We start from the raw sequence: 11353 nt of genomic DNA on the forward strand, positions 1-11353 counted from the left end.
TTCTCTTCGAGAAGGAGGCCACTTGTGTAACTGGGGGTGCCCCCCTCCCTTTCGCCCCCGCCCCCTTTAACCCCAGCAGAAGGTCGAGGGATAGCTGAACAGGGGGGCCGGGCTCAGGGCAGGTGAAGGTGATCACAGCCCTGCCTCTTCCCTCCCCTCCCTTCGCCCTCGCCTCCCCTCGGCTCCCCTCCTCCCCTCCTCCCTTTCCTGCCGGGTCTGATCGGTGACCGCCTTCCCCAGCCAGGGCGCCAGTCGGATAACCTGGCGTTGAGCTCCTAATGGAGGACAGCACATTGCAACCCAAGTTCTGACAACCCAAGTTCCCTCCTTTAGAGGTAGCTAGGGCAATTCATTGCAAAAGAAAGAAGGGGGGGGGGGGGAAGTTGAGGGTGGAGGTGTTTATTGGGTAAGATGGCTCAGGCAACCGAACCGGAACTGGTTTCTCTGGGTTTGGGAGTAGAGACAAATATTGCTGATTGAACTCCGGCCTGAGATGTAGCTCTGCACTTCGCAGTGTAGCAGCCACTTCGATCTCGGGGGTCAAAGGTGAGGTCTGCACTAACCCTAAAAGGCTGGTCTGGCCTGGCCAGAAGGCCGAGCCGGCGGAGGAGTGGGCCGCCTGCCGCTTCCGAGGGGGTGCCCGTGAAACCCGCACGCGGGGGACACAGAGCTGAGAGCGGGTTTTCAGTGCAATATTGAAGATTTCTCAAAAGTGCCCTAGGCTCGTGGGACTGGAGTCCTCTTTTCCCCTGAGAATTCCCAAGGCGCTGGTCTTTGTCTTGGAAGGAATGGAGTTTCTGAATGGTGTGAAAGCGACAGAGAGGGTCGCTTCAAATCGATTTTACTTGTCCTTTCTGTCTTTTCGGATCAACGCCCTTCAATGGGCACAGAGGTGCTCTTTCAACCAAAAACTTGTGCTACATTTTCTGCCTGTATTGGTGCTAAATACAATAAGCACCGGGCAGATTTTTTTTTCTTTGCTCTCCAAAGCCAGAAAGCACCCTAATTAAATTGTTTTATATGGACAGTCAAGACGGACCAATTAAGTATGCATTAGTATAAAGATATAGTCTGCAGATAAGGCGGTTTAGAAAATCACGTGTGGGACAAAGGAGAGAGGGCTAGCACTGGGGAGGAGGTGCCTGGGCCAGCAAGGTCGCTCACCTCTCTCCCTGGGCTCCGGGGGATTTGAGGAACCCGGGCCTCAGGTGAGAGGGGGTCAGGGCCGATCACAGGTGGGCTGTGTTGGAGCTTTGCAGGCCCGCGCCCCCGACCGGTGAGCGGCGAAGCCCAGGGTGTTAGCATCTCTCACAACCTCACCCTTGGCCCGAGGTGGCGGTCCCGCAGGAGCGGGCGAGGGTGGTGCTCTGAGTCCAGGTCGGGCCCACAGCTGGTGTCTCCCCTCCCCACCGGACCCAGGGCGCCCTAATCGTGGGCGCGGCCCTGGAATAAGGAAGGAGTGTGCGCCCCGGGGAGGCCCGCGGGGCCTGGGGGGCGCGGACAGAGCCGCGGCAGCAGCCCTCTGGCAGCCGGGATCAGGGTAGGAAGCCCCCCTTCCAACTTGTCCAAGCTACGGGCTTTCTCTGCTTCTGAGGAAACGGGAGTTTCTTGGCGAGCAAAGCGAAGTTCCCGCCCGACGCCAGCCGGCCCAAGGGGCGTCGAGGGCCAGTCGCAGAAGTGGGGACATGACCGGGGGTTGGAGACGAGGGCGCCAGGACAGTAGCTCGAGGGCCGGGTCCCCGCAGCCTCCCCGGGCCTCCCCACACCCCCTCCGCCCTCGGAGGTGTGGGCGGACAAAGTGCAGCGCGCCCAGAAGACGACCTCCGGGGCCGCGGCCTGCGCTTCCCCGCGTGGCGGCGCAGGGCTGTCATAGGTGGTCCCCGGGGCGCGGGAAGGGCGCACGGGGCGCCCTGGGTCCGGGCGGGGAGGGGGGAGTAGGGCGAGAATTAGAGCCTGGGGAGGCGGCTGAATGTCAAAAGTAGAAAGGTTGAAAAGCCAATTTTCCCGGCGCGCTTTCGTCCACCACCGCCCCCCACCCCCCTCCCCTTTGCTGGTTGCCGAGGCCGTAAATCAGCGGCCGGCGGCGAGGGCGGGAGGAGCCCCCTCGGCGCGGCCCCGCCCGGCCCGTGCGCACCTCCCGGTGGGCCCCGGATCGATCCGAAGCCTAGCTGAGGATGTCACCGCACTAAATATTTACTGATCACACACAAATAGCCGGGGCTCCAACGATTTTCCTCTGTGAGGAGAGCTCAGAGAGAAGGGTAAATCATTTTATTAGTGTGGATAAAGCCCAGAGCACACTCCGGGCTGGAGTGTTTTAAGATGTGTCTTCAACGGGATGAAAAGAGTTAGGGAAATCGATACGGAGTGATTAGAAGCCCCCGGGGTGACCGAGGGGGCCGGGGCTTTCAGGGATTTGGCGAGGCTGAGGGGGGGAGCAAGCCTCGAGGGGGGCGGCCCGAGTCCCGCCGGGGAGCTTGCGGGCGCAGGCCTGCGTCTCTCTGTCCTCGACGGGAGACGCGAGGGCGCAGCCCGGCTCGGCTGGGCCGGCGCGGGGTGAGCGCAGAGCCGGCCGCTGCGGGGCCGAGGGCTTGCGCTCTCGGGCTGCACGTCGCGCGGGCCAGCGGTCAGGTGGCCGCGGAAGGGGATCGCAGGCCCAGCGCCGGGATGCTGGCAGGTTGGCCACAGCTCGAGCGCTCCAGGCAGCCTCTTGGAGGAACCTTGTGGCCCAAACGGGTTGCGTTTCCCCCCCGCCGCGCCACGTAGCATCCTCGAACTTTCTCCTGGATGAATCTCTGGGAACCCCCGTCTCCCTTAGTGTTCCCACAGCGGCCCAGCCCCGCTGGCTGCCTCTCCTTCCCACCCATCCAGGGTCAAGGGCAGCCGCCGGGTGGCGGGACCCGCTGCGGACCGTAGGGCGAGTGGATCGGGGCTCGGGGCTCCTGGGCAGGTGGAAGGGAGTCTGAGGGCGAGCAGATAGGCAGAGGCGGGGTGACACACACCAGCGACGCCCCTAAGGAGGTCTCGGTCCTCTCCAGGGCTGGGAAAGCAGTTTTGGGCGGGCGGGGGTCTCAAGCGACTGTCCATCGAGGGAAATGGGTCTGTGGCCCCAAGGCGAGATGCAGGGGCCTGAAGTGCGAGGGCGCAAAGGCTTGCTGGGCTCGCTGGAGTTAGGGGGGAGGTTTGCTGGGAAGAAGAGGAAAATCTCAAGCAGCAAAGTCCTGGAGTATTAAAAAAAAAAAAAGGCTTTTCACTTCTGGAAGCGGAAGAGGCATCGCTCTCTCCTGTGGACAAACCTTGAGGTTCGAAACAGCTGCAAATAATCAAGAAGGCACAAATTTCGGGGGGAAAAAGGGGGACACAGAAGGCGAGAAAGGGAAGAATCTCTCGTTTCTTCGTCCCTTTCTCGCTCTTAACCTTTCCCTAACAATCTGCTCTTCTCTTCTTGAAGATGCTGATAGCTTGCTGGCTTATTTATTTATTTACTTTCCCTCTCCCCAAATTTGCTCGATTTCCTTGGCAGCTTGAGGAATTCAGTTCAGGCTGCCCTACTTGGCTCCTCGGCGCAACAGGAAATATAACTGCAGATCCAATTAACCGTTTTTCAGAAGGGAGGTTTTTTTTTTTTTTTTTTTTAATATGAATCCCAGTGGATTGGAGTGATGTGTTCAGGTGTGAAGCGATTGGTGCCTCGAATTCTTTCCTCGGTAATCCTTTAATTCCTGCGATGGAAGCTCGAGAGCATCGCTGACCTGCAGGCTGTCAGGAGCCGGGTCTCTATTAACCCTTCTTGGTCTCGGCCAGAGCGAAGGTTAACTACACTAATGTACCAAAGGGGCTGTAGCAAGGAGGAACGAAGGGTGGAAGGAAGGAGAGAGGGAAGGGTGGGAAGAAGGGAGGGAGGGAGAAAGGACAGAAAGGTAAATTCATTCTAGCTGCAAGGATTTTTAAAGCTCTCCCTGGTCCTCCCCCACCCCCACCCTGCCTACGGAAGCGGGTTTCCACTAAGAGAGACAACAGTCTCATCCATCAAGGGACCCCAGTCCACCGAGAGGAACTTTGGGGAATAAGAAAACGCAATATCGTGAAATATTTTCTTTTATTTAACTGACCACCCAGTTCACTTTAAAAATCATTCTAGCATGTAAGCAACAATGAACTCTTTGGGGAGGGGTTAAGCACTCCCCCTCAATCTTAAAACATATTTTACCTTCTTTAAGTAAAAGCTAATTTAGAATCTTGTCAGTAGTCAAATTATAGCCATAAAATCCAGATGAGATTTGGAAAATACATTCTGCAGTTTTCATACCTGGTGGCCTTTTAATGAGTAGTTATATAATAGTTATGTGCATGAAGGTATATGCACATGGGTGTGTATATATTCTTGGGGTGGTAGAAGTTCCATGATGGATTAAAGGTTTATATACTCAAGCACTAGATAGAGGCTGTCACTCATGTGTATATGCTGGGGTTCTGGAGGAAAACAGTACAAAAAAGAGTTTCGAATGAGTTCCTTGGAATCACTATTGTTGAAATACAAGCTGAAACAACTTAGTATTGGTGAAGCTATTGTGCCTTGCAGAATCATAGAAAGATACTTCAAAGTAAAAATGTCAGTTTTCAGTTTGGTAGCTTTGGCAGGGCATTTAAACAAAAGGTGAGCATCTTTTGTCTTATTTAAAAATTCAACAATACCCTACTGTTCATTTTACTTTTCAATGAATTGAAGAATTAAAACAGAATAGGCTCTAGCTGGAGATGATAACATAAGGGATTTGTTGCCCATTTAACCAAGTCTGATGTGGTCTGTATATGCTTTTAATATTATATTACAAGGCAACTTGTGTTGAAAAAGTTTTAAAGACATCTAAAGCCATGTGGACATCAGTTCTTATTTAGAAGTGGACAGAGTGAGGAAAGATTCTGATTCTGTATTTTTTTTTTTTCTCTTAAGAGACTGGTAATGAATTCTTTAAAATGACAGTTCATTTTTGGTATGTCAAAAAAGGCATTAATCAAATGGCATCAAGTGTCAGTCATTTAAATGTGAAGGTGTTAGTAAGGCAAATATCCAGATAAATTAATTTGTTAATTAGCTGCATCAATGTACTTAGAGAATATACAAAATAAAACAACAGAGGGGATTTATCTTGTTTAATTTCCTTTAGCCACAACCTCAAGCTGAATTTCAGAAGGAGAAAATAATATAAGGGGTAATTTCCATTCTCTTGGCTTTTAGAAGGTTGAAAAACCCCAGTTTTAGTACAAAGCATATAATTAGAAAAGTAAGTAAATGGACAAAGATATACTACCATAATAGAAAAGCATAATGTATGAATTTAGAAAACATAATTAATTAATTATCAACTGTACTCCTCTTAAAAGGATGGTTTCTTGAAATGGTAAAGGTACATATTAAAATAAAGGACTACTGTGCAAAATTAAGAGGAGGCTATATAATATAATATTCAGTTTTATTTTTTTGACCGTAGGAAGTATCGCTTGAGGTTTTACAAAGTGTGATGTTTAAATAAAATTTACACTGATCGTTTTTGTTTTGAATACAGAATAGAGAAAGGTGCCTTTTCTATCTATTACAATTTATAATAAATTAGTCAACCTTATCAAAGGGATTACAATGTGCTTGACTGAGGCAAATTGACTGAGATGATATCACTTAAAATAGTTTAAAGCAAAAGTGAAAATGTAAAAGGAAGAGAATATTGACTTCAGTGAAAAATGTCACATTGGGTATTTCTTGACAGGACTACATTACATCACAGGTTAGGGAGAAGTTAAAATTTTAGGCACTCCTATTTCTCTGCAGAATGCATGTTAATAATATATTTATTGACTCTAAAAGGTACGGTGAAAATTTTTACTTTTCGTATACTTTGCTGTCATATTGCCATCCAAATAGAAAGAAGTGAAATTTAAGTGAGGTTTAAAAAATCTTAACAATATTTTTCATTATAGTTTCCAAGAATTATGCCTATTTAGTCATTGACTTTTCCATATGATTTTGATTAATAGCTTTTAAAATCATATACTATTGTGATGAATTCTACATTATTTTTATATTGAAAACAAATTTAAAGGCATCGGATCTTTCTCGGAAAGTGTAATTGAATATTCAGTAATTGAAGAGCTACTGTATAAATTTCCCAGGTTCTAAAGACCTAAACTTATTTTTTCCTACCAACTTTTAAAATTACAACTGGCATGGCTGTGGATGAATATTTTATATAAGAGCCTTTATTTTCTCTTCTTGTTTATCTGGGAAATGCCTCTAATTTGCCTTTTATGCTTAAATACTTTAAAAAAGCATTAGTCCATATGCAAGAATTATTCATGCTCTTGAAAAATAGTGAATAAAATCCTAATTATAGAGAAAAGGTGTGATGTTTACTCTGAAGTTTCAGGAACATGTAAAGTTTTCTTCATAAACTGGAAGAAAGTCTATCCTAGATAAATTTAAATAGGGCAGCTGTTGGGTATGGCTTATATTCGTGTCCTTCTGTCTTTTTGCCTTTGGCACTAAGGTATCTGGGTTCTTGTCTTCACACACTGTCTGTTGTTAGCAGATTTTGAGATTAAAATACTTTCAAGTGGTCTTCTCTTTGTAGTTTCATACATTATTAAATTGGGAAGTAATATTCAGTTCTGTGTTCAAATTTGTATGTCCAGACAATAATGAGGAGGTGACTCTCTGCACTACTCTGCCCATCCCCCCAAATCCAACAACAACAACAAAATTATTGTATACAAAAGTTAAAGAGGAAAAAAAATAAACCTTAGGATTCAGTGTGTTGGAAATACAGGATCATTGTTTTTACAGTGGAGCTCTTTATAAGACTTTTTTCATCTTAACAATCTCCCAAGATGGGACACTTCAGTTTTATATATAATTTTTGAAGTCTGAGCAACTTTTAACACTATATCAAATTTTAACAACATATCACAGGCTTTTTGAAGTGAAGGAAGATTTGAAAAATAAGCCTCCAAAGTAAAAAAAGAAACACACACACACACAGGTAAGTGACAGGGCATGAGGCTTGTCTTCGTTTTTAGGGATGTTATGAAAGTTTTACTTTAAAAAATTACAGTAACATGCTTTCTCATTAGGTGCAAAGCAAGATAATTATAGGGAAAAAAGAAAAGATTCCCTCTCATTCTTTTCCACCAAAAAACCAAAGCATCAACAAAAGCCAAAACAAACCCCAATCCTAACCCCCACATAAGAAGCCCCTTACCACTTTAGGGAAAGTTTCTGTGCTAACTGTGGGTCCTGCCCGAGCTCCTGGCTGGTTTACTTTGAAACTCGCCAGGCAGTGGTTACACTCCAGCCTGGCAGCCTCAAAAAGGAGGCAGATTCTCTGAGCTCACTGCAGATAACCTACCACTTAGAGGGAAAGTTTGGAAAGCAACTGTTGAAAGTTAACCTCTCCTTTCCAAAGAAGGTTTGCAGAGGCAGGACCGTGAGAGTTGATATTACCAATTTTATTATTTTCTAAGGCATTCCTAACTTTTATGATTCCACCCCCCACACACACACAATCCCCCTTCCTTTACTATCTGTCTTGTGCCTCCAGGCCCAGTGAAAGAGCAGGGCAGATTCTAGATTGCTTTCAGAGTTTGCCTTCTCTGATGATGGATTACCATGTCAATTTAAACGGCATAGGATTAATTTGTTTCAATGATTTCTCTTTAGGCTGAATGCCAGCCGTTTTTCTATCTCTCCCCTTGCTCTTCAGAACAACAACCACCACAAAAAAAAAAAAAAAAAAAAGCCTTCTTTCCATATTCTAAGTTAGGAGACAATAATAGAAATAGACAAGTTAGGTGTAATGTTGCAACACAGTTATAGGTCTGAGTGTTTTTATCTCTGTCTGAGAGGCTGAAACAGAGAGTCAGTCACATTAAAATGAAATTGGACTCAACATTTATTCAATAAATACTTGTCTTGTAGATAATCCAGTGCCGAGTGCTTTTGACACATAAGGACTTAATTTGTCTTGGATAACAAGTTATTAATATGGCACATTTAAACTTGCCACCTACAATAAGAATTTTGAGATCTATAACAATTCAAAAGATCATTGTGAAAAATAATTTGTGTGAGGGAAGGAAATCTTTTTGAGAATGACTATTACTTATGAAGATATGTACATACAGATACATATATATGTAGTTACCTACATACACACACACACACACACACACACACACACAAGTAATACATATACATTTCAGATTACATACAAACAAAAAGGTTCAATAAATTAAAAAAAAATCCATTCAATATGCAGGTAGATCTAACCCTTCCAAACTAAGAACATCAGCCAGTTTTCTCTTTTGAATGATTTCTAAAGTGCACAAGAAAAATGCTGTTCAAATGTACCTTCCTTGCAAGACCAAACCCATTATAAGGATGAAACAGCACAAAAAGCACTTAGGTGCAATCCAAAATCAAACACCCCCTCCACATTTTTCACTGAGACTAACCTTGCAGCTAGAGAGAGCATTTTGCTTGTAGATCGAGGCAATTTAAGTAAAATAATCTACCCCCAAAGGTGATTACTGTATTTCTTTCTTAACAGAGGTCCTCCAGCAGATGCAAAGGATCAGGAGAGGGGTTTGATCCTATAGCCTTACTGTGTTGAGTACATGTGGCTCTTTCGAACGCTGGGCCTCTTTTTTATTTTTTTGTTCCATTTTCATAATAACATCTCCTTTTCCCAGCATTCCCCTGCGCTGAAATTAAGCATCACAGTTCAGAATACTACCTTGCATTCCGAATATGAACACAATGGCTTTTCCAGCCTTCCTCTTTTCCTCCGGCCTCTCAAGGCACCAGTGGCTGCACTTGAGCAGGTTCTACTTTCTAAGGACATACACCATCAGAGGCCAGGACGGTCAGAACTGGAATCTATATGCAATATTAATTTGTAAAAAAGTTGTTGGTTGTTAACCTTGAGATTGTGCATCTCTAAGAAACCAAATCTTTTGAGTGCTCTCCCTGGAAAATGATGTTACACATGAGCAGAAAATCCAGGCAAGAAAGGCTAATTGAATGAAGAGAGAGAATTAGGTTAGAAAATAGAGTACAATGAAGTATCACATTTTCACTAGTGTGACTTGAAATGAAGGTGTCTTCAAGTCGCCAGTGATACCAGAGTGTTTAGATGTTGGCCACAGATGGGAACACCTATTGAAATGTGTCTGAAGAAGATTAATAGGGCTTGTCACTGTTGGGAAAGCACTGCTTTGCTGTAAATTTCTACCAGCACAAGATGAATTACCGATGAATGCTCACTTATCAACCCCATCACTATCGTTCGACAGTAAATCAAATTGAGAAGTTATCTGCAATCAGAAAATTTCTTTTTAAAATAGACATACACCTTTAGGCCCTGACTCTTTACTAATCCTACTCACAAGACAATTACGCATCCCATGATGCTTCTTTAGTTTAAACAAAACTGTATCTTAATCATGTATATACTTTTAAGTTCACATGCAATGGACAGCTGGTCATTGGCAAAGTTTGCCAGTATTTTAACACAGTTATGAAGCCTTCTTGGAAGCGCTCAATGAATATTTCATAGAGTATGCTTTCTTTACTTTGAGATATTTCTTTCTTTCCCTTACTTGAAAGGCAAAGAAGAAAGTGCTGCTTTCGCTGTTCTAAACCCTGTCTCTGCCCCTTCAACATCTCCTAATTCCCTGGTAAAATAAAATTAGGAGAGAATTACAAGTTTAGATAGAGAACAGTGGAACAGGAACATTTTTTCTTTTATGATTTCGTGGTGTTGCATATATCTCATTTCTAAGGTGATTTATCTGAGAAGCAAATCAGTGGCATTAGTTCCTTTATCACCTGTTAACTGGCGCTAGGCATCGAGAGGTCTTGTGACCTAGGAATAATAATGTTTTAATAAAACCATCAACCCTTGCATTTTTACAGAGCTCTAACTATTTACAAAAGTTATTCTTATATGCATAACTCACTGGATTTTTTACCAAAATCCTGCAAGACTGAGATTTTAAATTCCCATTTTGCTGATGAGTAAACTGAGGGTCAAAGACTTATCTGAGGCTATGGAGCTAATAGGAACAGAGTCAGAATTCAGACCTTGGTTTCCTAGGATCCTTTCAGGGTTTTTCACTATGTAAATGAATAAAATGATGGTGATGCTAACAGCAGTCAACATTTACTGTATATATATACTAGAACTATAGTGAGTATAGACATGGATTATTATTATATTTTAAAATTAATTAATTTATTAGTTTTGTCTGTGCTAGGTCTTTGCTGGTTTTCCGTGGGCTTTCTCTATTTGCAGCGAGCAGGGACTACTCTCTAGTTGCCTTTCGTGAGCTGCTCACTGTGGAGGCTTCTGTTGTTTTCAAGCACGGGCTCCAGGCACATACATGGGGTCCAGCAGCGTTGGCGCAGGGGCTCAGTAATTGTGGCACATGAGCTTAGTTGCCTTGTGGCTTGTGGGATCTTCCCGGACCAGGGATGTAACCCATGTCCCCAGCACTGGCAGGTGGATTACTGTCCACTGCGCCACAGGGAGGTCCTACACATGGACTATTTTATTTAATTTCTTACACAACTCTGAGGGAGATACTGTGGTTATTTTCCGTTATCCATGAGAAAACAACAACAAAAGCAAACCGAAGCTTATGGAGGTCAGGAACTTGCCTGAAACTCACATTGTCAGTAAGCTGGGACACATTATTCAAATCCAGAAAGCCTACATTCAAAGCCACCGCCCTATCCTATGTTCTTGTTTCCAATTGCAAGGAGTCTTCAGTTGCACTGAGTAGTCACAAGAAATTCTACTTTTTTGGTAATAGAAAAATCCCTCAGACTCTGAGGCAGTGTGTTTTACAAGAATAGATCTTGGTTTGGAAATAGACCTGGGTTTAAATTCCAGCTTTGCCAGTTACCAAATATTTGACCTCCACTACTTTGGTTTGATCCCTGGGTCAGGAAGATCCCCCTGGAGAAGGGAATAGCTACCCACTCCAGTACTCTTGCCTGGAGAATCCCATGGACAGAGGAGCCTGGTGGGCTACAGTCTGTGGGGTCTCAAAGAGTCAGACTTGACTGAGTGACTAACACTTTCACTTGCATTTGACCTTGACTTTCTTCATCTCTGAAATGGGGTTCTTTGGTCAAATGAAACTACGGGCATTGCTTTTGGAGCTTCCTTCCATCTTGGTCTCTAAAAGGAAAGAAGTGAGGAAGAGAAAAGTGACAGCCGTGCCCAAGGAGGAGAGCTGGGACCAGGAGCATTGGAGGTGCTTTGAGAAGGTGTGACTACTGTCTCTCAGCACCGGG

This window comes from Capricornis sumatraensis, chromosome 19 (genome assembly GCF_032405125.1).
Source record: "Capricornis sumatraensis isolate serow.1 chromosome 19, serow.2, whole genome shotgun sequence".
NCBI classification, from domain to species: domain Eukaryota; kingdom Metazoa; phylum Chordata; class Mammalia; order Artiodactyla; family Bovidae; genus Capricornis; species Capricornis sumatraensis.